General features: G+C 53.6%; 1 protein-coding gene across 5 annotated transcripts in view; it reads right to left on the minus strand.

Annotated features, from left to right (window-relative positions):
* Ttll10 (tubulin tyrosine ligase like 10) overlaps nt 1-18,245 on the minus strand; it is a 52,458-nt gene extending 34,213 nt beyond the window's left edge. For 2 of the 5 annotated variants that reach the window (XM_074081627.1, XM_074081626.1), the window contains exon 1: nt 18,118-18,245. The gene's annotated coding sequence lies outside the window, so the exon portion shown is untranslated. The remainder of the gene's footprint in view (nt 1-18,117) is intronic. The other 3 variants (XM_074081630.1, XM_074081631.1, XM_074081628.1) reach the window with 2 other exon arrangements.
* Nucleotides 18,246-22,660: the final 4,415 nt, after the last annotated feature.

The following is a 22,660-nucleotide window of genomic DNA, read 5'->3' on the forward strand; positions in this document are numbered from 1 at the left end:
CTGCCACTGGAGCACAGGCATCCTGAGTCTTCTCCCTGGGGACTCGTGGGATCAGGGTGCCAGTGCTTAGGAAGGGAGGGGGCTTGAGGATGGATACTGGGTACCCTGACATCTAAAGTGGGGAGAGCCCAGTGTGCTCTCACCTGGTACCTGGGAGGTCTCAGCTCAGACATCCTGCACAGTCCTGCAGGGGCAGGGAGAGTTTCACATGGACAGTCCAGGCTGGCAGTTGGCAGGAGGTGCATTTGGTATTTTCTGTTGGTGGCATGCACTGAGGCCACATCTGGGGCCTACTGCACTGTGAGGGATACCAGCATTTTGTTGGGCAGCAGCTGATGGCTCAGCAGAGGGGACAGAAAAGAGTGTGTGACCCAGAGATCTAAAGGGAGAAAGTGCTGCAAGGAAGAGGTAGTGGCCACACCAGTGGCAACCTCTTCAACACTAGAGAGTCTCATACCAACCTAGAGACCAACCTGCTTGCTGAAAACAACCAAAATTTTCAAGCATCTGATTAAAGCTTCATGAGCTAAGGAGCTGGTGAGGACTTATCAGGCTGACACCGAAGAGGAAACAGCTCAGAGAAGCAAACAAGTACAAAGATCACTTCCCTGGGGGGGTCAGCAGGTATGAACTTTTGTTCCAATCTCCTTGAGGGCAAGGGACATAAATCAGAGCTCAGGCCCAACTGGGTATGTGTGGGCATCAGACAGGAACTGGAGGTTCCACCCCAAAGTGAGGATGAAGCAAAAGTAAGCCCAAAAGTAAGTTGCTACTTGGGAGGTGGAGACAAGAGGATTGTGAGTTCAAGGCCATCCTGGGCAAAGTTAGCTTGAGATCCTATCTCAAAAACAAAAGGGCTGGGGGCGTGGCAGCACAAGGGCACCTCTGCCATGCTCCCTGCAGCACAGGGTCACACTGAGCTTTCAGCTGGAGGGTCCCTGAGGCTTCTGGCCAGGTTTGGCCTGAATGTTCTTGGAACCTGACCTGGTACTCAGTCTGCCACTATCACATCCCTGTATGGTCTGTTGGGGCTATGACCTTGACATTTTGGGGCTCACTCAGGGCCAGCTGAGTCCCTCCCTGAGAAATGGAGTGGGGCTGGGTGATAGACCTACCTTGGACAGCTAAGGCTGGCTGTGCAGGGAGATGGGCACTCCTGCTTGGGGGTGATGGTGTCTCAGGATGGGGAAGACACCATCCTGAAGGGAGAGATTCAAGTGCTGCAGGAGGGCATTTGGTATCCCACCGAGGGCAACAGGTTTCTCAGACTTCCTCTGCATGGGGGCTGCCCTCAGATGATGCCTGTCCCCCATTCCCAGCTCCCTGTGTTGATGATGCCCAGCCTGGTGTATTCTTGAACCCACTATGAGCTGTGAGGTTATAGACCCCAGATGCCTCCAGCCCAAACCTTTTGGACTGGAGACTCAAGGACAATTCAAAGGACATGCCAGAGACCTTGGCATCAGGGCACTAAATAGTCACTCCCAGTCAGTGTCCCCCAGAGCTGAGCTGGCTCATGGAACCTGAAGGCCACTTGCCAGAAACAGACTTTAAGGGCTTCTGGCTCCATGAGGCCAGACATAGAGAAGGAGCAGGCCAGGGAAATCTCAGCAGTGGAGTCAAGGCAGCTATGGAGATGTGAGGAGAATCACTGGGCCAGCAATCTCCAACAGGTCCCAAACTCAGCTACACCCAGCTACCCCTCCTTGCCTCCCACCTCCTCTCACCCTCTCACCTGGTCTCTTGGAGGCACAGAGGATCTGGGGACTTGGGAGCTGATAGGGGCATGAGATTGGCTGCCCCTGGGGAGGGTCCCTGAGGTGTTTGAGGCTGCCCTGAGACCCTGTTGGAAGAGAGAAGACACCCAGGGTCTGAGAGGTAAGCAAGGAGGCCACTTTTTGTCCTGGAGGAGCAGCCTGGAGCTGATGGGCCTGTGGAGGAGGATGTGAGGAGGGCATGGACTCTATCATGATCTCTCCCGTCCCTGAGCAGGGGAGCCATGCGGGCTGGGAGGAGACAGAGTTTACTTCCTGTCAGGGCCTGGCTGGCTGAGTGTTGTCCACACCCTGAATACTGCCTGATCTTGCCCTATGCCCTGTTGACTCTTGGCACCTGACCTCCGGGGTTTCCCAGCCTCCTTCTCTCATGGTCCTTGTTTCCATCTGTCCACCCAGTTCAGCTGGCCAGGCCAACAGACCAGCAGGGACACTGGTCCCCACAGCACAGATACGGGAGAGGCAATGCTTCCTGGCCACACCTGCAGGCAACCCAGTCAGCTGTCGGCCTCCTGGATCCATTTCCTTATCTCATCTGCATGGTTGACCTGGGATATCTGCAGGGTAGCTCACTCTTGGGCCCTGGGGGGCAGTACCCCAGGGGTCAGGACTGTCCTTTTCATCCCTCCATGTTGCCCACATGATGAGGCAGCAGGGTGGCCCTGCATCTGAGCAAACTACTACAGGGTGACTGGATGGGTGAACCTGGAACCCAAACATGTGGAACCCATGTGGGGACCCCAAGTCTGAAGAGGGGATGGGATACTTGATGGCCCTTGGTTATGCCCCCCACCAATTGCAAGGTGTTGCTGGCTTAGCGGGAATTCTGTCTCTGCTTCTGTCATGTGGCAGTGTGCTAGGACCCTAGGCTGTGCCCAGCAGTGCTGGGCTCAGAAGGCCCCAAGTAGAGCTGTCAATGGCTGAAGGGGCTACTGTACCCTTTGTAACACTTCCTTCTGGCTTATCTATATCAGTGACATCAGGGCCTGTGGCAGGAAGGAATGGACTGGGCAGCTGAGGATAGCTCTGAGGACAGGTGGGGCCTGAGTCCTACATTCTCTCCAGACAGAGTCCTGGTGATGACTATGTGTGTCTGCCACTCAGCCAAGCCACACCATCATCCTGGTCTGCCCTGAAGGACTGAGCAACTGTGGAAGCTAGCGCTCCCAGTCTTCACCTTCTGGGGAACGCAGAGCCATCCTGCCTTTGGTCTGGAGCCTCTAACCTGTTGGGAAGGCTCTTCCTGGTCTGGGGTCTGCCCTGTCAGGTGGGGACAGGGCCAGATGACACATTGGCCCTCCGAGTGAGAAACACAAAGATCCTGGTTTGTGTGTGTGTGGGGGGGGGCAGTTCCTGTAGGTGCCAGGAACAAGGACCTGGGCAGCTCTCTATAGCATCTGCGTTTACCTTGCAAACAGTGAGGCCCAACAGTCTGTAGTCACATGACTGCACAGGGAGATAGGAAGTTCTGCCCACCATTGGCCCTGAGCTCAGGCTCCAAACCCACTCAACCCCCCAACCCAGAGCACTTTCTCAGAGCAAGTCCTATGCCTGGTCTATGTCATTTTTCAACACCTCCCCCGCCAAGCAACTTCTCTCTGGAGTGGCCTATGTGTCCATGCAATGCTGCATCCCTTCCTTCCCACCTACCTCTCAGTGCAGCCTTGATCACTTGGCTTAGGCTTTCACCTAAGCCCCATGTCCACCCACTGAATCTCATCCCAATTCAAGTGGAACTTATTGGTTGGTTATATGCATGATGGGTCCCCACCAGGCTGGGCTTTGTGCTGCTGGGTAACCAGAAGTCAGGCATGGGTCCAGGGAAGGCGTGGCACCTGTTTGATGGCTGAATGAACAAGTGAATGAGCCTGGGGCATGCACTCATCAAGGTGCAACTTAGGCCTCCCCACAGAGTAGCCCTTGGATCTGGTGGACCCCAGTGTCAGCTTTATGCCTATCCTGATCACACTACTAGGTCCTGGATAAGCTGCTTTGTTTTCCCTAGGTAAAGGCAAAAAACAGCAAAATATTCAAGGTCAATCTTTTCCTGGCTCTAGTTTTATTTAAAAGTGACCTCCAGCTGTCTTATAGTCCAAGCTACTTGTGAGGCTGAGGTGGGATCACTTGAGCAGAGTTGTTGGAGATCAGCCAGGGCAACATAGCCAGGCCTGTCTCAAAAATAAAAAAATAAAATAAGATAAATGTGGCCTTGGAACTGAACCCTGAGGGAATGCAGGCTGCCCAGGCTTTGACCAGAACTGGAGGAGGAAGAGGGGGAGGAGGAGGAATCCTAGCCCCTTTGAGATCACCTATGGGTGATTCTGGTCAGAGGTAGTCGGCACACAGGAAGGTGAGCTCTGGGTACCCTCGGGCAGTGCTGAACACTGAGCCTCCTCCTAATGCCCACTCTAGGAGCACTGCCATGCTCGGGGTGCAGGGAGACTGAGAGTGGAGCAGATCCCCTCCTGACACAGCTGCTGGAGCCCAGCTCCTTCCCCCCACCCCCCACCAAACTCAGGCCCTGGCAGGATACATCATTAGCACAGGTGACAGATTTGCATTCCAAACCAGCAGCTGGAATCTGCATTAGCATCTTATTTGATTGACAATTCTGACTCAGGGGAGGGGTGGAGGCTCATAGCACAGGTTAGAGCCAGTCACTGATAACAGGGGTCCCCCCCAAGGGCAGGACAGTCCTTCCCAGAGGATGTGGTCTGCACAGGTACCCTCCCAGCCTGAGGCCAGTGCTGGGCCCTTGACCCTCCTAGCCCCACTACCCTGAGCAGGAGGTCCTGAGCTAGCAGGAACCTGCCAAGGTAGGGGAGAAAGTGCTCAGAGGGGGCTCAGGGTTCCCTGTGGCTCCTAGACCTCCTGACCGCTGCATGCTGGTCCTTGTCTGTCTCCCAGAAGACATGCTGTGGTGTAACCTCTGATCCTTGACCCAGGTCACATTTGCTGCCACAACTTCCTGGCCTGAGTAGGAACTAGGGAGCCCCAGGTCCTTTTGAGAGGTTCACAGGGGACTGGTGCTGGGTGAGGGGCAGCAGACACTCTGGCTTGCTGTCAGGACTCCAGCTCAGCCCAAGCCTGGCATGGCACTAGCCCCTGACTCCATCCCAACCTTGACCTTCAGTCCCTCTTCCCCTTAGTGCTTCCCCTAACCCCAGCCTGCTACTTCTCCTGGACACACTGTCCCTCTTCTGGAAGGTTCTCCTTCCTCACTCCCTGGTTAACCGCCCTCACCTCAAGCATCTTGGGTGTACCGTGCCCCTGTCTCTGCACTCTTGCCCATTGTGCTTCCTTGTCCTTGCAGGCTACAGGTTAAGTGGTCAGAACAATTGTCCAAGGTCCTTAGTAGCTGACAAAGCATGAGGCCAGGGTTGGGAGTCAGTGAGGTCAGATGGGGTCAAGCGAGGTGGTCACTGGGTGCTGTGGGCCCTCCTTGCCTTCCTTCCCTGGATGGCTGGGGACACCCTCCCTCTTGGAGGCTTCCTGACTGCTTTCTAATATCTCTGCAGGGCAGGCTGGGTTCAGGGAGTGATGGTGGCTCGTTGCAGGTCAGGGGTCAGGAAGACCTGGCGTGGCAAGTAACTTACTTCTGAGGAGGAGGGAGGTGGCCTTGGGGGAGTTGCTGCCCTGAGTGGGAGGGGGTCCTGCAGACAAGCCAAGCAGAAGCAAGGACATCCCTGGCCCCTCGACCCTTCTGGTGGTGGAGAGGCTGGGGCCTCATGAGAGCCAGAGCCCAGGTGGAGTTGGTGTGGGGGCTTAGTCCGCTTGCTCTGTGTGAGGATAACATGACGGGCAGAAATCAGGAAGGTCAAGGACCCCGACTCTTGCCTCAGAGCTTTGGGAGACCAGGGAGGAAAACTGTTCTGGAACCAGTCCTGATTTGGGCTGGGACAGTCTACTCAGACTGCATTGCAGAGGAGGTGGGCAGAACTCCTCCCCATAGGAGGCAAGGCCCCCAGCCCAAGAGGCTGCAGCCCCAAACTGTAGCAGCACCATGGAAACCAGGTGCCCAGGTCTGGAGTCAAGCCTCATGCCTGGTGCAGGGGAGGGCACCACCCTGTTTTCTGTGGCTCCCTAGGCCCCAGGTGCTGCTGCTGGGCCCCCAGGGCAGTGACTGACGCAACCCTGCAGAGAAAGGTGGTCACTGTGGGCTGTAGCCTGGCAGGAGGAGATCCTCCACGCACAGCACTGGTGCCTGCCCCTGGAGCCCTGGTTCCAGGCAGAGGCCTGAGCCCAGTGGGCTGAGTGCAGCCCCTCAGCCCCTCCAGGCCTGGGCAAGTCCTGGACCAGCAGCACTTGCAGGCCTGGCCCTGGCACAACCCCCTCCCTTGCAGAGGATTCTTAATGAGGCCGCTGGGCCTCCACTCAGCTAATTGGCCTCCAAAGGCAAGAAAGTGTAATGGAGACACTGGGCCCCCAGGGATGGAGAGTAAGAAAGTCACCATCATTTCCCACTCCTGTGTCTAATTGTGCTCAGGGGCCAACCCTCCTCCCCCCAGCATGGAGCAGGCTTGTTTTTCTAAGATGCAAGAGGGGAGGGGAGGCTTATTGCTTCTGGCTCATAGGGGCAAAGGCCAGGTGCTCAGATAGGTCTGGGGACCAGGCCTGGGCTGAGGTGATGGGGCAGAGGGACAGGGTCCACCCCTCGACTAGTAGGGGCCAGTGGTGGGGACTTGAGGCAGGTGCTGGGTATCCTCTAGAGGCTGACAGCTACAACAGCCATGTAGCACCTGGATCCTGGCCTGATGGGACACATTGGGGTGGGGAGCATGTTTTGCAGTAGAGTTTGCTTTTTAAATTGGGGTGACATTTATGTAACATTAAATTAACTATTTTAAAGGGAACAATTCAGTGGCATTACTGAATTCATGGCGTGCAATACTATCTGTATCTAGTTCCAGAACCTTCCCCTCTCCATAAAGGAAATCTGCTGCACTGCTGTTTCCCAGCTCCGTGTCCACCTGTCAGGCTCTGTCTCCACGGACTGGTCTATACCAGGCACTTCTTACACACAGTGGTGGCCTTTTGTATCTGGCCAAGAAAACCCAGAGACACCCTCCCCCCTTCCCACAGCTGAGTGTTGACAGCTCCTGCCTCCTGTTCATTTGTCCTGTGGCTGTTCTTTGTTCTCTAAACTATGTGCACCTGCTCATGGCCTATCCTGGGGACCTGGGAGTGCCAGGCAACAGGCCCACACCCCTCAGGGGCTCCCTTGAAGCTCCCTTGGAGCTTGGAGCTGATTTGTGAGGAGCGATCCCACACTTTCCACCATGGCTCAGCCCATTCATCCTCTCCAGGCATATATGTGGCATAGGAGGACAATGTTGGGAAATAATCTGGGAACTGATATTTTATTATGACATGAGATATTTGATGGGAAGGACTCGTTTAAGCCTCCCACATGGGAGTCCCCCTTTTCTTAGAACTGTTTCGGGGAACAGGGGACCAGACACGTGGGGACATGCCAGGTCTGAGTCTGGTCTGACCAGGGCACCCTAAACTGCACCACAACATTCAGGAATTCTAGTCTTCCTGGTGGGTCTGGTGTCTGACCCACAGAGCTGGACAAGCTGTCCAGGGTGACTGGATAGAACCTGGGCCTGTATTATTCACAGTGGAACAGGAGGAGATAGAGAGGTGGGGGAGTAGGAGATTCTGGCCACATGTGAGGATGCCTGCAGGAGAGGCCAGTCCAGCATGAAAGCTGAGTGTAGAGGTCACTGTGACCTCAGAAGGAGGCTGAGAGTGGAACAGGAGTGTCCAGACTATGGATTCAACAGAGGAGCAGAGGAGGCACAGGCAGGGGAGCAATGGCTCAGGGTCACTAGGTAGAGGAGGGTCTTGTTTAGAAGGTGGGAGATGCAGGCTGTGGTGATGAGGGACAGAGCTAGATGCTTCAGGAGCGAGGCCACAAGGAGGCCACTCCTGAACAGGTAGAGGAGTGGAGGTGTCTAGATCAGTGTCGGCTTGGACAGGAGAGATGGCCAGTGGGAAAGTGAAAGTGTGTGAGGTATCCAGGAGCCACATCTTATGGAGGGAACCGTGGAGGGAAGCTGAAGGTGTGGAACCACTGGCATCACGGGGGGGGGGGTGACAGGTGACACTTGAAGAGCTCACCTGGCCCAAGGCTTCTCCAGTGCTGTTCCAGCTGCCCTTCTGAGTACTGCACCCTGCATGAGGGGCTATTTGAGCTGAGATGGGCTGCGTATCAGTGGTGGCTGTGCTAACCGGCCCCCACTACCTTTGTTGCCCTGGGAGCTGGAGCAGAGTGTGAGCCTGGTAGCCAAGTACTCAGGACCAAGGGATCGAGCCGCTGACCCCCACCAGGCTGGGAATGTGTCTTTGTGGGTACCCTTGGAGACAGCTCACCTGCACTGTTGAGTGGGGTCCCCATTCAGCATGGTGTCCAAACCCAGAACCTATAGGCCGTGTCTTCCTGTGGCTCTGGAGAGGGGTGTGGAGGGCCACCAAGTCGTTGAACAGGCAGTACCCTAGAGTTTACTCATGATGGTCCATAGGTCCCAGGACTCCCAACAGTCCTGCATGTCTCTAGGGACCTTACCTCCTGGGGACTTCTCAAAGTTCTCACCTGGCAGACTCCCAGACCTTCCTCCAGTACATCACACAGTGCTTTGAGCCTCAACTGCCCCAATGACCAGATGAGTGGGCCCTGTCCCTTAGGAAGGCCTTGTGTCCCCCACCCTAAGCAGCACGGTAGGTTGCACCTGGGGTACAAGCTAGTAATGAAGGCGTCCACGTGCATGTATATGAACATGGCCATGTACTCAAGACAGGCACACAGGTACATTTATGGGTATTTGCATGCAGGCAGGCACAAGAGTGTGCAAGTACACACAGTACACACTCACCAGAACTGTCCCCTCCCCTCCCATTAGATGGTAACTGTGAAGGAGAAACGGAGTCATGGAAGGTACAGGGGATAAAATCTGAAAGCTCCTCAAGTGCCTCTGAAGGAGACCAACCTCAGACGAAGAGCCTGGAGCAGTGGTCTACCAACTGAGGGGGATGACTGCCACTGCACAGGAAGGGCCTTAGTTCCAAGAAGCACAATGATGGAACCTAACAGAAGTTTTCCAAGATGATCGGGGACACAGAACCTAGAGGTCAGTGCAGGTGGCTCTGACATGTGGCTTCCTGGAGGAGACATGAGTGGGCCCTGAAAAGGCATGCCCAATCAGAGTGGGCTGGATTCAGAGTGGAGCAGACCAGGCCACCAGGATGAGGGCAAAGCATGTGGGTATCTAGTCCAAGACTTCCTGGGACCCTGGGGTAGTGGCCTGTGAGGCCCACCTCTTACAGAGGCCTTGTCTCTCAACTATTCTCCACTCTCAACACAGCTCCCCACCCCCTCCAATCCTTTAAGGAACTAGTGAGCGTGCTCCATACCCACGGAGTAGGAACCATGCAGTCCTGCTGAGGACTCTGAAGATACCCACAGAGAGGGCTCATCTGCCCCAGCAGGAACCACGCAGGTTGAAAATCAGTTGGTGGGATGAGGAGGCTTGGCACAGGTCTGATAGCTGAGTGGACTGGGCAGAAGGAACCACAGTAAGTGTGGGTTCCTGTGGGAAAGTGAAACACCTCAGTAAGTGTGTGAGATCACAGGTGCACTCAGAAAAACAAAAGTTATTCTCACAGTTCAGGTCATTCACCACATGACACAATCAAGACCTCAGTGCTATCAAGGGGGAAAAGGACCCAGAGACTTAGAAAGCCACAGTGTGTGTTAGTGACCCGGAGGTAGAGGAACCTTCCTGAAACACAAACATAAACTAACAAAGAGGAAAAACTGGAATTTTACAACATCCCCCCAGAAAGTACTGTAAGAGGAAAGACGCTGTAAGCAAAATTAGGGTACAAATAACACATTGACAGCAAAGATCTGGAACATATCTTAGAGGCTCAGGAGTAACACATACAACACACATGTTGCCTCCCCATCCTTTCCTTCAATGACTCTGACCCAGAATGCACCTGCAATTCAGAAAGAAGGACTAGGGTTGCCCCAACTGCCCTCACCCACCCTGATCCCTGAGGGATAAGGGGCAGGCACAGTGTATGTGTGGGACCCAGAACACCTGGGAGGTGAGGGAGACTGCCCAGACTATCCTCGCCAAGCCTCAGTTTTCCCATCTGTACCAGAAGGTCACCTTAAGCCTTCTAAAGTGGCCCATAAGTAGGGGACTCCCACCCTCTTCTTTCCTCTACCTTCTGTCTTTTCTAAGACAAATCCCCAGGAAAGGCCCAAAGCAGGAAGCAAAAAGCAGCCCTGAGCGATTGCAGGAGCAGGTAGCAGAAGGGTTCAAATGTCCCTTCAGCCCAAGTTTCTCAACGCAGCTGTGGGAAATCCTGTTTTCATTTCTTGATGATGACTCAGGCCAAAGGCGTTCTCTGATTGCACCAGCTGGGGACAGAAATGGAGCACAGCTCAACAAAGCATCAGGATTCTAAGTGACACACCCATTGTTTTATATCCACACTTTCTTTCAAGCACAGCCCTCAGGCCTGTCCTTGACCACATGCCACTGGCCACTACACTGGACGCCTAGGCCTGGAGATGCTGAAGTCAGAGCCAGCCTCAGGCATCGTGGGCTGTCCACACTCAGAGAACACTGAACCGCAGGCAGAGATACTTTTGAGGCCAGATGGTTTCTGATCAGGAGGCCCAGGTAGGATCCCCCGCTGGGCCCTGCAGGTGTCTAGAGGCCACCACATCTCATTTGAGCACAGTCTCAGCCACTGTGCTCAATTTTGAGAGAAATTCTCAAATTTCTCTCAAGACCTGGAGCCAGGAGTGTAGCCCCTGGACAGAGCACTTGCCCAGCATGTGTGAGGCTCTAGATTCAAACCCCAATACCACCAAAAAAACTTAAACCAAACCAAAACACCCCACAGACCTGGCCAAGACCTGGCCAAAACCCATGGCTCCTGGACTTTGAGGGCTACCATGTGTTTATTTGCCAAAGAAACAAACACAAAAATAAGAACATTAAAAAGATGCCACCACCTACCAATACCATCATTTTGCAAAGCAAACAACATTTTGGGGTACTGGGGATTGAACCCAGCTCCTACGGCAGGCCAAGCACACACTGCGTCACTGAATGGCACCCCCAACCCCCTCAAATGACATTTCAACAGTAATAAGCAGGGGACTCTCAGGATAAAGGATGCTTCCTTTGAATTGCTTCAGTTTAGACAGCTTTTTGGAAAGTTCACCACATTCCACAGACCCTGAAAATCTCACCCCACCAGTGAGGTGAGCTGGCAGGGGCAGAGCTGAGCCTGTCTGTGCTCCTGCACACACAGCGGCACCACCTCTAGCTGGGCCTGGGGCAGCTTCCTGCTTCTCTCTCCTCTTTGCCCTTTGGAATGAACAAGGTGGCTGGTATCCTTAGCACCAAGCACAGGAAGCAGTCAGGGAGCAATTCCTGGAGGAATAAAGGGGACCAGAGAGGTCCCTAGCCCTACTCTATGCTGGAGAAGGAGAAGCCTTTGGGGTGAGAAAGCACTGGCTCAGTTGGTCCTCAAGCTGGGAAAGGGTCAGCAGCAGGTTGAGAGTACCCAGACCTGCTGAGACCCTAGGAAAGCAAAGTTTTACTGCCTGAGGTTTTTCTGTTTGAAGGACTGTCCTGCCCCCTCCTGGGTCCCATGGACTTTGTTCCAGGCCAGCAGGAGGCAGAAAGCTCACAACGTGGATACACCAGGAAGTGGGCCTGAGAACTGAATGTGGTGGTGCCAGGCCCAGGCTGGGGCAGAGCCCCCTGCAGTGTTGTCACTGACTCAGGTGCACAGCACACACTGATGTGCATGGCTGTGCCACTGTGTATTGGGGAAGTGAGAGGTGTGTAGCATGCTTGTGTCCGAGCACCTGTGTATAACCATGTGTGTGCACAGGGGTGTCCTGTGCACACTGAGGAACCAAGAGGAGGATGTACCTGAGGGAGGAGACTGAAGGAGGAGCTCTCAGAAGAGGGAGTGGGGGTCCCATTCCAGTTCCTCTGGGGGTGGGAACTGGTACCTGAGAAGGCAGGGAGGGGCCGCCATCTCAAGAGCTCCTCTTCCCCACAGGTGGAGAGTGAGTGCTAGCAGGGCCCTGGAAGTTTCCTATAGGGTGCCAGGAGCATGAACCCTCCAGGGTCACATGGCTGTGCCACACCCAAGGATGTGCCCTGGGTGGTGAGATGGGGCCGAGGGGCCCTCTAAGAAACCCCTTCCTGAGAGGCCCCTCCGCAGGACAGGGAGTCCCCACTGCAGCTGCCTGTTCCAAAGTCTCCGACCTAGGAGGCGGGAGGTGGAGGACGAGGATTGTGGGTCCTACCCAGGAGATCTGGGGCCCAGGATCCAACTAGGGTTGGGGGAAGGGAGAGCGAGGACACTCCCGTGGCCAAACACCACCCAGTCCTGGGAAAACGCTCAGAGGGTGAGGTGACTTCAGAACCGACAGGTGCGCGGCCTGCGAGTTCCGGGAGGGGCCGTGCGGATGGGCGGGCTTCGGACTCGCGTCCCCGTCCCTTGCTCTGGCCGCGCGTCCAGGCCCGGGGGCCCCTGCCTTCCTCGCCCCCCCTACACGTTTCTTGGGTCCTTTAGGAGGGTCGCCGGGCGCCCAGGGGGACGCAGCCCCTCCCACGCACGGCCATCGGGTAGTGAAGATCCTGCCCAGAACCGGCCTGGTGGCGCCGCCTTTGTCGCGCGCACCTGGTGGCTCGGGTTTCCCGCCCGCCGGGCTCCTCCTGCTTTCGAACCCAGAAGAAGCTGAAGGGCGCAGCGCCGCGGAGCGTCCCCACCCATTGTCCGCGGGAAAACCAAGGATGGGGCGGGGCTCGGGACGCCGGAACAGGTGCGCGCGGGCGGGACCCCAGGAGGCCCAGGTGCGGGCATCCTCTTCGGTCCCGTCCCGACCCAGGGCGGATTCCCGCTCTGTCCTAGCCGTGCGCACAGGGCTGTTGGGGCCCCACAGGTCACGCGTGGCCAAGTCCTCGCTGAGGGCTGACGGGCCTCCAGGCCGACCTCTTCTTGGCTGGGCCCTCAGGCCCCGCCTGCGCTGGCCGGGAAAGGGTTAGTTGGCCTAGGGACCGCACCTTTGTTTGCACGAGATCCACACCTGCATCCAATTAACCCGGACAAATGAAGGTGAGCTTGAGCGAGTTGAACCAAAAAAAGAATCCGCCCGTGGGAGGAGCCAGAGCTGCAGCCACGCGGGCGCCTGGGCCAGCAGCTGCCAGACACCCCCTCTGCCTCACCGCAGGAGATTTTAAATTCTGCACTTAGGACCCCACTTTCCAGGCAGATTTTCAAGTGAGCACCGTAGAGCATGCAACCTCAGTCTTCCCAGCCCTGGGGCCTCCTCTATCAGGCCCCGATGGAGAGGCCCCACGCTACCCTGGGAGGCCAGGACTTAATGCCCCAGCTTGCCTTGACCTCCAATATTCTCCTATTCAACAACAACTGACTAGATGGGCTGAGCCACCCAACCTTTGACTACAAGCCTTTGAGGTTGGAGGGGGTGACAACTGTGCCCAGCCTCAGCCCCCAGGCCCATGAGGCCCCTCTGCTTTCCCAGTGAGGATACCCCATACCCTCTGACACTGCATGTCCTGCTACAGGGTGGCCACTACTCCCTATGCCCAGACAACACTTATCCATCCTCCTGATGTGGACCTAGAAGCTCCTCTCCAGAGCAAGGACTTCTGACATCCTCCACCCACCCCCTAAGGTGTCTGTTCAGCACCCACCCTGCAGACCCACTTCTCCCATCTACACCTACAACAGGTACAGAAGCCTTCACATCTGGGTTCCAGCCCTACCAACCAAATCCCCACCCATCTCTGAATGTCCCTTCTTGGGGCCAGCTCTACAACTGCAAACCCAGATGCCTGATGTGGGCCTCTCAAGCGGGCCTTATGTAGATGCCTCCCCCTGGGAACTCTGTGGCCTGGTTCTGGGCACCTCTAGGATCTGGTATCTCTGCCAGATGGCTTTGGACAGTGAGGGGTTGATCTCCACTAAGGCCCTGCCCCAAGGTCTGTTCTGAGTTGCAGGGCTGGGTCAAGGGTCTGTGGGGACCTCAGTGTTCTGGCAGCACACAGGAGACCCTCAGAGGCCAGATCCCAGCACCTGCTGGGGACTGAACACTTGGTGTTGTCCTGCAAGGCATCCCCTCCTGGTGGGAGGAGGAACTGATTTACTGGCATCACAGGATGGTGAAGAATTGTTTGAAGGAGCGAAACATGAGGTTTATTCTAATCTGCACAGTAGGATAGTGAGCTGAGTAGGTGAACGGTTTAGGGCAGGGGACAGAGCAAGGCTAGGGGCAGGGAGCACCAGGATGTCACACTGAGGTGAAATGTTTTGATCATACTTCACATTGAGCCTCTGTTTCTTGGAGAAAACCTTGGCTTTCCTACACTAACGTTACACATCCAGAAATGTGTGAATCAAAACTATTCTTTTTCAAGGAACAATAAAAGACTCTACCTTCTAGGACATTCCCCTCTTCACCCATGGGGACAAACACCAGACAGCTGCCTCATCCAGGTCAGCCAGGAGCTCCTTTGGTACAGTTCATGGATAGATGGCAAGGGTCACCCTAGATGTGTCCTCAGAGGGAAGGTCTGGGCCCCTCCCTGGGAGGCAGTAGGCAGGGTTCAAGGCTGAGAGCTAATCATACTGGGGAAGAAGTGAAGCATTAAAATGTAACTGGACTGTGGCTGCCTTCCCAGGCTCTCTTCCTCAGAAGGACACAGATACTGTGCAGAGCTGCGGCATCTACCAAGGCCAGGGGGGCACTCTGCACTGACCAGCCAGCAGCCTCACAGCAAGGCAGGTAACACTGATGTGGAGTCACCCACTGGGAAGGACATGTTAGGGATAGCAGACTGACTAGCTCTACCCAGAGTTCTGGGACCTCCAAGCATGAACATTGTTTAGAGATGGGCTTTAGAGGAGGTGATTAGGTGAGTGAAGCCCTAGAGTGGCCCTTATCTAGTCCGACTGGGGTCCTTGTGGAGAGATCAGAAGACCCACAGAGACACCAGGGATGGTTGGGTGCAGAGGAAAGGCCACATGAGGACACTCCAGAAGGTGCCAGGAAGAACCCTAGAGAAACAGCCCTGCCCATACCTTGATCTCAGCCTGTGGTCCTGGGATTGTTGTTGCTTAAGTCCCCTGTGTGTGGCATTTGGTTATGGCAGCTGGAGCTGAGACACACCCCAGACACACCCGGCCAGTCCCAGAGCACTCACTCAGTTTCCCTACAGGCACAGTAGGGTGCTGCAGGGGTGTCCTCGTGGGTACCCATCAAGCCCCAGCACCTTTGCTGGGACATCCTTGGGAGTAGCTAGTGGAGCCCAGGTCTGCACTTGTACTTTTAGTTGATGTGACCAGATGCCTTCCCCGAGGCAAAAGCTCCACAGTTCCTCTCAGCCCCTTCAGCAAGAGATGCTTTGGCTCTTTCTCTAGTCAGCCAGCAGACATGTCCCACATGACCTCACCAATGTGTCCACCCTCCTCCTCTTAGCAGGACCAACCCTGACACCTAGGGCTCATGTCTGTCCACATGGCCTGACCTCAATGCAGGACGGCCCTTCCTGCTTCTCCCCAACTCCCATCACGGGGACCCATTTCAGGCTCTGCTTCCTGCAGCCTACCCTGGGCACAGAAGCTTGTGTGTCCACACTCATGCTCCCTAGACTGGGAGTCCAGCTCCCTTCAAGACCCATGACTCCTTGGATGTGCTCATTGGATGCCCTCACCAGGCCTACCCACCTTTCCTCAGAGTTTCTTTTTTCTTGACTTTTTTAAGGGCCATCAGCACACCATTGATGTTAACCATGTGTCATCGGTGCTAAACTGTTTCCTCACATCTGTGGCTTGTCTGCTGCCCTGATTGCAGAATGTTTTGCTCTACCCAAGTTTTAACTTTGCCTATGATGTGACTCTGAGAAAACTAGGAGGTAGAATGACTTATAATAATTATTTTTATATTATATATGAAGTCCGTGCAAGAAGAAGACAACTAAAAACAAAAAAGCTACAAACTACTGTTAGCATCCTCAAAGAGGTAAGAGAAAACATTGTGGCCATGGAGAAAGACTAGAATGCCATACAAAGAATAATTCAGAGAACAGAAATGAGCTCAGGGAAATTAGTGAGATCAAAAACAGTCGGAGCCCACAGAGTTTGACAGATCTCCTTGGAAGTAAAGTAGAAAGACAAAGGAAAGGAAATAGAAAAAATAATTACAGGGCCAGGCCCAAGTCTCAATAATGCTTACCATATAGAGAGAACAGAGAAAGTAGAAGGGAGGAAATAGTTAAAATTATGATTCAAGAAATTCCCTGAAACCAAAGGTGAGGGTTCCACATTGGAAGAGCCACTGGGCACTGTGCAGAAAGGAGGAAAACAAACCCACATGAAGGTTCATACTCAAGAAATGCCAGAATTGTGCAAACAAAAGGAAGACCCCCCCAAAACCTCCAGAGAAAACATAAGAACAAGGTTCCATACTGAGGACCAGGAATTAAAGTAGTGTCAGGCATGTCCACAGCAACACTGGAGAACACCAGGACAGAAAAAACAGAGGGACTGAAGTCCATGCAGGGATTCTATACCCAGCCCAACTGCCATCTAAGTGGAAGCATGGAATAGCACACTTAAAGCCATGTGTCTTGTACGTGGCCTTCTCAAGGAGTTACCAAAGGACTCGCTTCACCAGCACAAGGAGCACCCCAAGAAAGCAGAAGCATGGGGGTCCAGGGCAGTGCAAACTGAGAATGAAAACCAGGGGACACCTCAGGATGTCAGCTCCACTCAAGGCCCAGGAAGGAGACAACCAGAGACTTCCTCAGAAAGGTACAGTGTGGTTGAATGAAAGGTGCTGACTAGGGGGACTTCAGGATGAATTAGTAATGAGTTCAGAGAAAAGTAAGCAAGCAAGAAAGAAGAAAGGCAATCATTAACTCCATGAAATACAGCACAAGGGTTCAGGTTAGAACTAACTAGTACCAGTAGCCACGGCCCTACGTGAATTAGTTCATCATTGTGCATGGGTCTTACTGGGCTTCTAGTGCAACTGTGAGGAAGGCAGGAAGGTGAGGTTGTGCAGTGGTGGGATTAGAGGTGGGAGAAAGACAAATGCCCCAGGTGGAAGTGAATTGCACTAGTGTCCATGGAATTTATGGCCTTGGGGCTGGCATGGTGGGTGGTCAGAAGGCTGTTTGTCCAAGCTCTGTAGAATATTTGTCTCCTAAATAATATTCAAGTATAACTGATAGAAAATGAAAGTAAAAGTTGGTGCATTCTCTCTGAGGCCTGGGAGTGGTTAAATAATGCTATAATTAAAAGTCAGCTGAAACTTGGCTGTGACCGACTGTGCTCTCACCTCCAAAGAGTGTCTCTAATCACCCTCCTTAACTCTACTAAAGTTTCCTGACTTTTCACGGTTTATGCTTCCTCTTGTTTTAATAGTTGGTATCAGACAGATTTTCCCATCACCAGGGCCTTAAAAGGTTCAGCTTCCTCTATTCATGTCTACCATCCTTGATAGGCAAGGTCTCTATTGCCTCCTGCCCCAGCAGAGCACTTGGGAGCTTTGAGTCTGAGGCCAAGGGCAGAGTCACTCCCATGTCACCCAGAGATTCCAGTCCCTGCAGGCTTGAATCTCAACTTCGATTAAGCAAGCCAGGGAAGTCCAGCCCTACCCTGGTCCATTCCAGATCCCACACTTACAGGGAAATTCATGGCATACATGCAGGTTAGTGAGTGGAATAGGTTTGGTTTCCCCATAAACACTCCCCTCCAGGGTACTAGGCACAGCTGGGCCATAAATCGACCTAGTGGACAGTTTAGGGTCTTCACAAACATCTTTTCTCATAAGAAGCTTAAGATACCCACAAAATGATACAGAAGCCTGAGACCCTCCATTTCTCCGTGGGGGCACACGAGTTACCACATGGCTTTTGTGTGAGGTCCCTCCAGCCCCCAGAGCAAGTGAGGAAGGCACAGCCCATAGCCCAGCTCTCTCAGCTATTTTCAAATGACCCCAAACCACAGAACAATCCTTACCCAAGTCCCTGACATTCAGCTGAGACAGTCAGTGGCTCTCTGGAGGACCCCCTAACCCTCTTCAGAAGGCACCTGCTCTCTGGAAGGCTTGAGCTAACCCTTCCTAAGAAACAGATTCTTCCCAGGACACGCCACTCAGGGTGGGGCCCTGAGCTGTTCAGAAGCATCAATGTGACAGAGGTAACTGTGAGCCCACAGACGATTGCTCGGCGCTTCCCAACAGACCCCAGTGGAGCCTCAGTCTTACCTGGTCCCTGGGTCGGGTCGGTGGTGCTGAGTGGGCGAGCGGGTCTGTCTTATCGCGGCCTGGCCAGGCGGAATGCGGTGGAAACCTTTGCCTGGTACAACCGGCTGCTGCTCTACAGCCCAGGAATTTTGCATTGAATAATTTTTAACTTCTGCTCTGAGAAAAAAAAAAAAAACAGGGTTTGTGTATAATGTCCATCCACACAGGAATGCCTGGGGGCTTTCATTTAAAAGTAAAGACCTTGTGATCACAAGGATAGCTTGCCTTGGAAAAACATAGAAAAAGAACAACAAAAATGCAAAGAAAGAGAAAGCAGTCCCCACGGTTACAGACTGCTAGTGTCCAGCCCTGGCTGGTCTACTATGCAGAGGACACCTCTCCCTGGGGAGAAACAGAGGGCATCGTGGGGTGGAGATAACTCCCCAGCTCAGGGAAGGGCTGTGCCCCTGGTAGAAGTGGAAATGCCCTCCCCAATAATCTCCTGGTCTCTTACCCTACCACAGTCCCCAGCCCCTAACCCAGTGCAGGGTCCTGGACTTCATATTTCAGAAACTGCCTAGCCAGCTACCGTACTGTGCCCTGAAGCAACTTTCCCAACCATAGCTCAGTGGCTGGCATCCAAGAGCCCAACATGGGGGCCAGTCTTGTCCTCACCCCAGGCTCAGACCTGTGTTCTGACCATGGGCCCACCCTGTCCACTTAGCAGGACCCTAAGCCCCATTAGTCCTGGTCCCTCATCCTTGGTCCTGGCAGGACCCTGTGGCTAACAAGGCAGAGGCTTCACAGAGCTCCTGTGGACCTTGTGGCCACCTAGAGAGGGGATAACAGCCTGGCCAGCTTATCCCAAGTGACCAGCACACTGGTGAGCTGAGAAACTCCAAGCCTGAAACCAGACTTTTTCCACAAAGAGACTATGCATTTCATCAGCTGTGGGACAGGCATGCTGACTGTGCCTAGGTGGGACCTGCAGATCATCAGTGTCAACAGGGCCTCTGACAGCAGAAAAGAGCCATGGGACAATGTCATTGGCCCATAGTCCAGGGACATAGGACCTAGGTGGCCGGGGCTCCCTGTGGCAGCTGCTTAGCTTACTCTGTCCCACATAGACTTGGGCTCAGCCTCCCTGTAGCCACTGCGGAGGCAGCCCTGCATATTGGAGGGGCCAGGGAGGCAGAGAGCAGGTGGCGTCAGGATGATATTGCTCTGTGCACCCTTCATCAGTGCTGGGACCTTTCATGCCTTACTTACCCTAGGTTCTGCTCATTTTCTTTTTTTTTGGCAGCACTGGGGTTTGAACTCAGGGCCTCACACTTGCTAAGCAGGCACTCTTACCACTTGAACCATTTCACTAGCCCTTAACTGTAATTTTGAGGAGGATTGCATGGAAGTCACAGCGAGTCAGGAGGAGCTGGATCCTGACAATGACGTAGGCTTCTCCCCTCCCTCCCCCTGCACTGGCTCAGGTCCCTGGAATTTGAAAGCTTTCCATAGAGCTGGTGTCAACTCATGCATGTTAATTTCTGAGTACTTTACAGCTTTTCTTGCTATTGTGAATTACATTTTTTTCTAATTGGTTATTGCTGGTGTTAAGTAATACTATTGATTTCTTTGCATTTTAAAAATGAGGTGAATGTCCTGCAACGTAAAATTCGCCATTTTAGAGTACACACTTCAGTGGCATTCACTTCATCTGTAGCCCCATGCAGCTACATTGTATCTACTTCCAGAGCATGGTATGACCCAAAGCAGACCCTTACCCACCAGGCCCTGGCAGCCCCAGTCTTCCTCCTGTCTCTGTGGATTTACCTGTTCTGGGAACTTCCTATAAATGGAATCACACACTGTGTGACCTTTTGTGTCTGACTTCTAATACTACTGGGGTTTGAACTTAACTAGGCAAGTGCTCTACCACTTGAGCCACACCCCCCCAGTCCTTTTAAAATTTTTTATTTTTGCTTTAGTTATTTTTCAGATAGAGTCTCTATCTGCCTGGAGCCTTCTTCAGACTGAGGTCCTCCTTCCTCTTTCTCCCTTGTAACTAGAATTACAAGTGTGTAACAGCGTGCATGCCCAGTTTATTCTTTGAGATGGGGTCTGGCTAATGTTTTGCCCAGGCTGGCCTTGAACTGTGATCCTATCTCCACCTTCCAGGTAGCTGTGCCACCATATCTGGTTTGTTATTGATCTTTTCTTTTTTTTATAGTAAAGTATATGTATCAGAATTTGCCATCTTACCCACTTTGAATTGTGCAGTTCTGTGTATTAAGCACACTCACCTTGCATAGTCATCACCCCTAGTCTCTAGACTTTTCATCGTCTAAGACTCAGTAAGCACTGACTCTGCTGCCTACCTGCCCTAGGAACCTGCATCCTGCTGTCTGTCTCTGAGCCTGATGACTATAGGAATCACATTCAAGAAACCAAGTGCCAAACAGGGGAGGGGGATATATCTCATCTTCTCCACAGGGAGAGATGTTTAAAGGACTAAAGTGTTAGAAATCCAGATGCTAATCCTTCCTTTAGGAAGCTGGCCCTGGAAACATCAGCACCAAGAGTCAGAGGAACAAGCATAAACTAGCCACAAGGCAAATTTATTCAGATAAATTAATTGCTACAAGGTGCCTTGGCACCACTACTACTGACAAGTAAAAGTATAAACCAAAGACGGGGTGCAGGCTTCCTAACAGCAAACCTTGCACCCCCTTCTGAGTGGCACTATGGTTGCAGCTGTGCCCCAGGGGACAGAGGGTAGAGAGACCCTGTCCAGCCCAGTGGTATTGGGAATCTGTGTAGGAGCCAGTTGGGACTTGGCACGAGGCTGTCACAGCAAAGACAAGCACCAGGTCCAGGGGGATGGTGTTAGTAGGGATGAGCTGTGTGCTGAACAAGAAAAGGAGGCACAGGTGAAGGCCTGGGCAACAGTGCTCCCAACAAGGGCAACAGTAAGGGCACTGGCCCAGGAAGGAAGAAGACAGGCTGGACCACAGGCTGTGAAGGGCCGGGGCAGGCATGGCAGGGTGGTGAGACAAGTATGTCCAGCATCAGGTACAGAGGGGCATGGGGGCAGGGGCAGGACTGGAGTTTTCAAGATGCTGCCTTTCCCCCGAGTCCAGGCAAAGGATGGGGTCTGTCGGGAAACCATATACAGATCTGGGAAAAGATGAGCCACCTGGATCTGAAAAGAACAAGGAGTGGGGCCAGCAAACAGGGTCTAGGATAAGCCCTGCTGTCGAGAAACAGGTCTGAGGATGAGCGGCCAGTAAGGAGGTCATGTGGTGGAATCAGCCCTGTCCCCAAGTAGGGCTGCCCCTGCCACTCAGGTTCAGAGGTGGTGGCTGTGCCCTGGAAAGGCTGTGGCCTGCCCTGGACCAGAGAGTAAGGTGGGTGTTGGGGCCTGATGGCCTGTGGCCATGTTCAGCTCTTTGTCCTGCACAGTTGGCACTGTCCTCCCATGCTCAAAGCAACTGTCTAAAGGGAGAACTGCCTGTAGGCTCTTTCAGCTCCAGAGACAGTCAAGGTATCCAAGGGGAGACCCCGCATCCCCTGGGTTGTGTAGCAGCAGGGACACAGGCAGGCAGGCAGAGAAGATGCCAGAGGGGTGAGCCTGATGGACATGGGTGTGCATGCGTGTGTGCTCGTGTGTGCATGTGCGTGCTCATGTGTGCATGCGTGTGTGCTCGTGTGTGCATGTGTGCTCATGTGCGCATGTGTGTGCTCATGTGCGCATGTGCGTGTGCTCATGTGTGCATGCGTGTGTGCTCGCGTGTGTGATCGTGTGTGCATGTGTGTGCTCGTGTGTGCATGTGTGTGCTCATGTGTGCATGTGCGTGTGCTCATGTGTGCATGCGTGTGTGCTCATGTGTGCATGAGTGTGTGCACATGCATGGCTGTGTTTCTCCAATGCACTTCACCAGACTGCCAGGGCCAAGTGACTGAGGACCAGGTCCAGCTCCAGTCCTTTGACTGTAGAGGATGAAGTCTAGCCCCAGACCAGGGTTACCTGAAGTGAAGGGAAGGTGGGGTCAGCCAAAGGTCAGAACCATCTGAGGCCAAAGGCCCAACACCATCTGACTGTGAGGACAATGATATACTTTTGTGAAAAATCTCAAGAGCAAGGTTTTCACTCTTGCAGGAGAAATCCACCTGCAAGTTCAGGAGCCCAGTGTGCAGGTACAGGGCCTGTGGACATAGCAGCAACTGACTCAGGATATAGAAGGTTCCCCACGGCCTTAGGGGACCCCGAGTTCCTGCAATCTCAGAAGACTACAGGGCTCATAGTCAAGCCATTGTTGCTCTTCTCCAGAATGGACACATTTTGGTGTGTTTCCTTACAGACTTTCTTCTGGGCATTGATAGAAATGGATATAGGGATAAACAATCCATTGAGCTCTTCACAGTCAAGGCCTTGCTAGGACTATTCTTCCACCACACTGTTACTACATTATTCACTAGATCGGTTGACTTCTGGTGGTGTGCTGCTATGTGGCCTTCACAGGGTTTGCTTACATGGGCTTCTGGGGGAAGGAAGGTGAGCAACTCCTCC

This window comes from Castor canadensis, chromosome 7 (genome assembly GCF_047511655.1).
Source record: "Castor canadensis chromosome 7, mCasCan1.hap1v2, whole genome shotgun sequence".
NCBI lineage: Eukaryota > Metazoa > Chordata > Mammalia > Rodentia > Castoridae > Castor > Castor canadensis.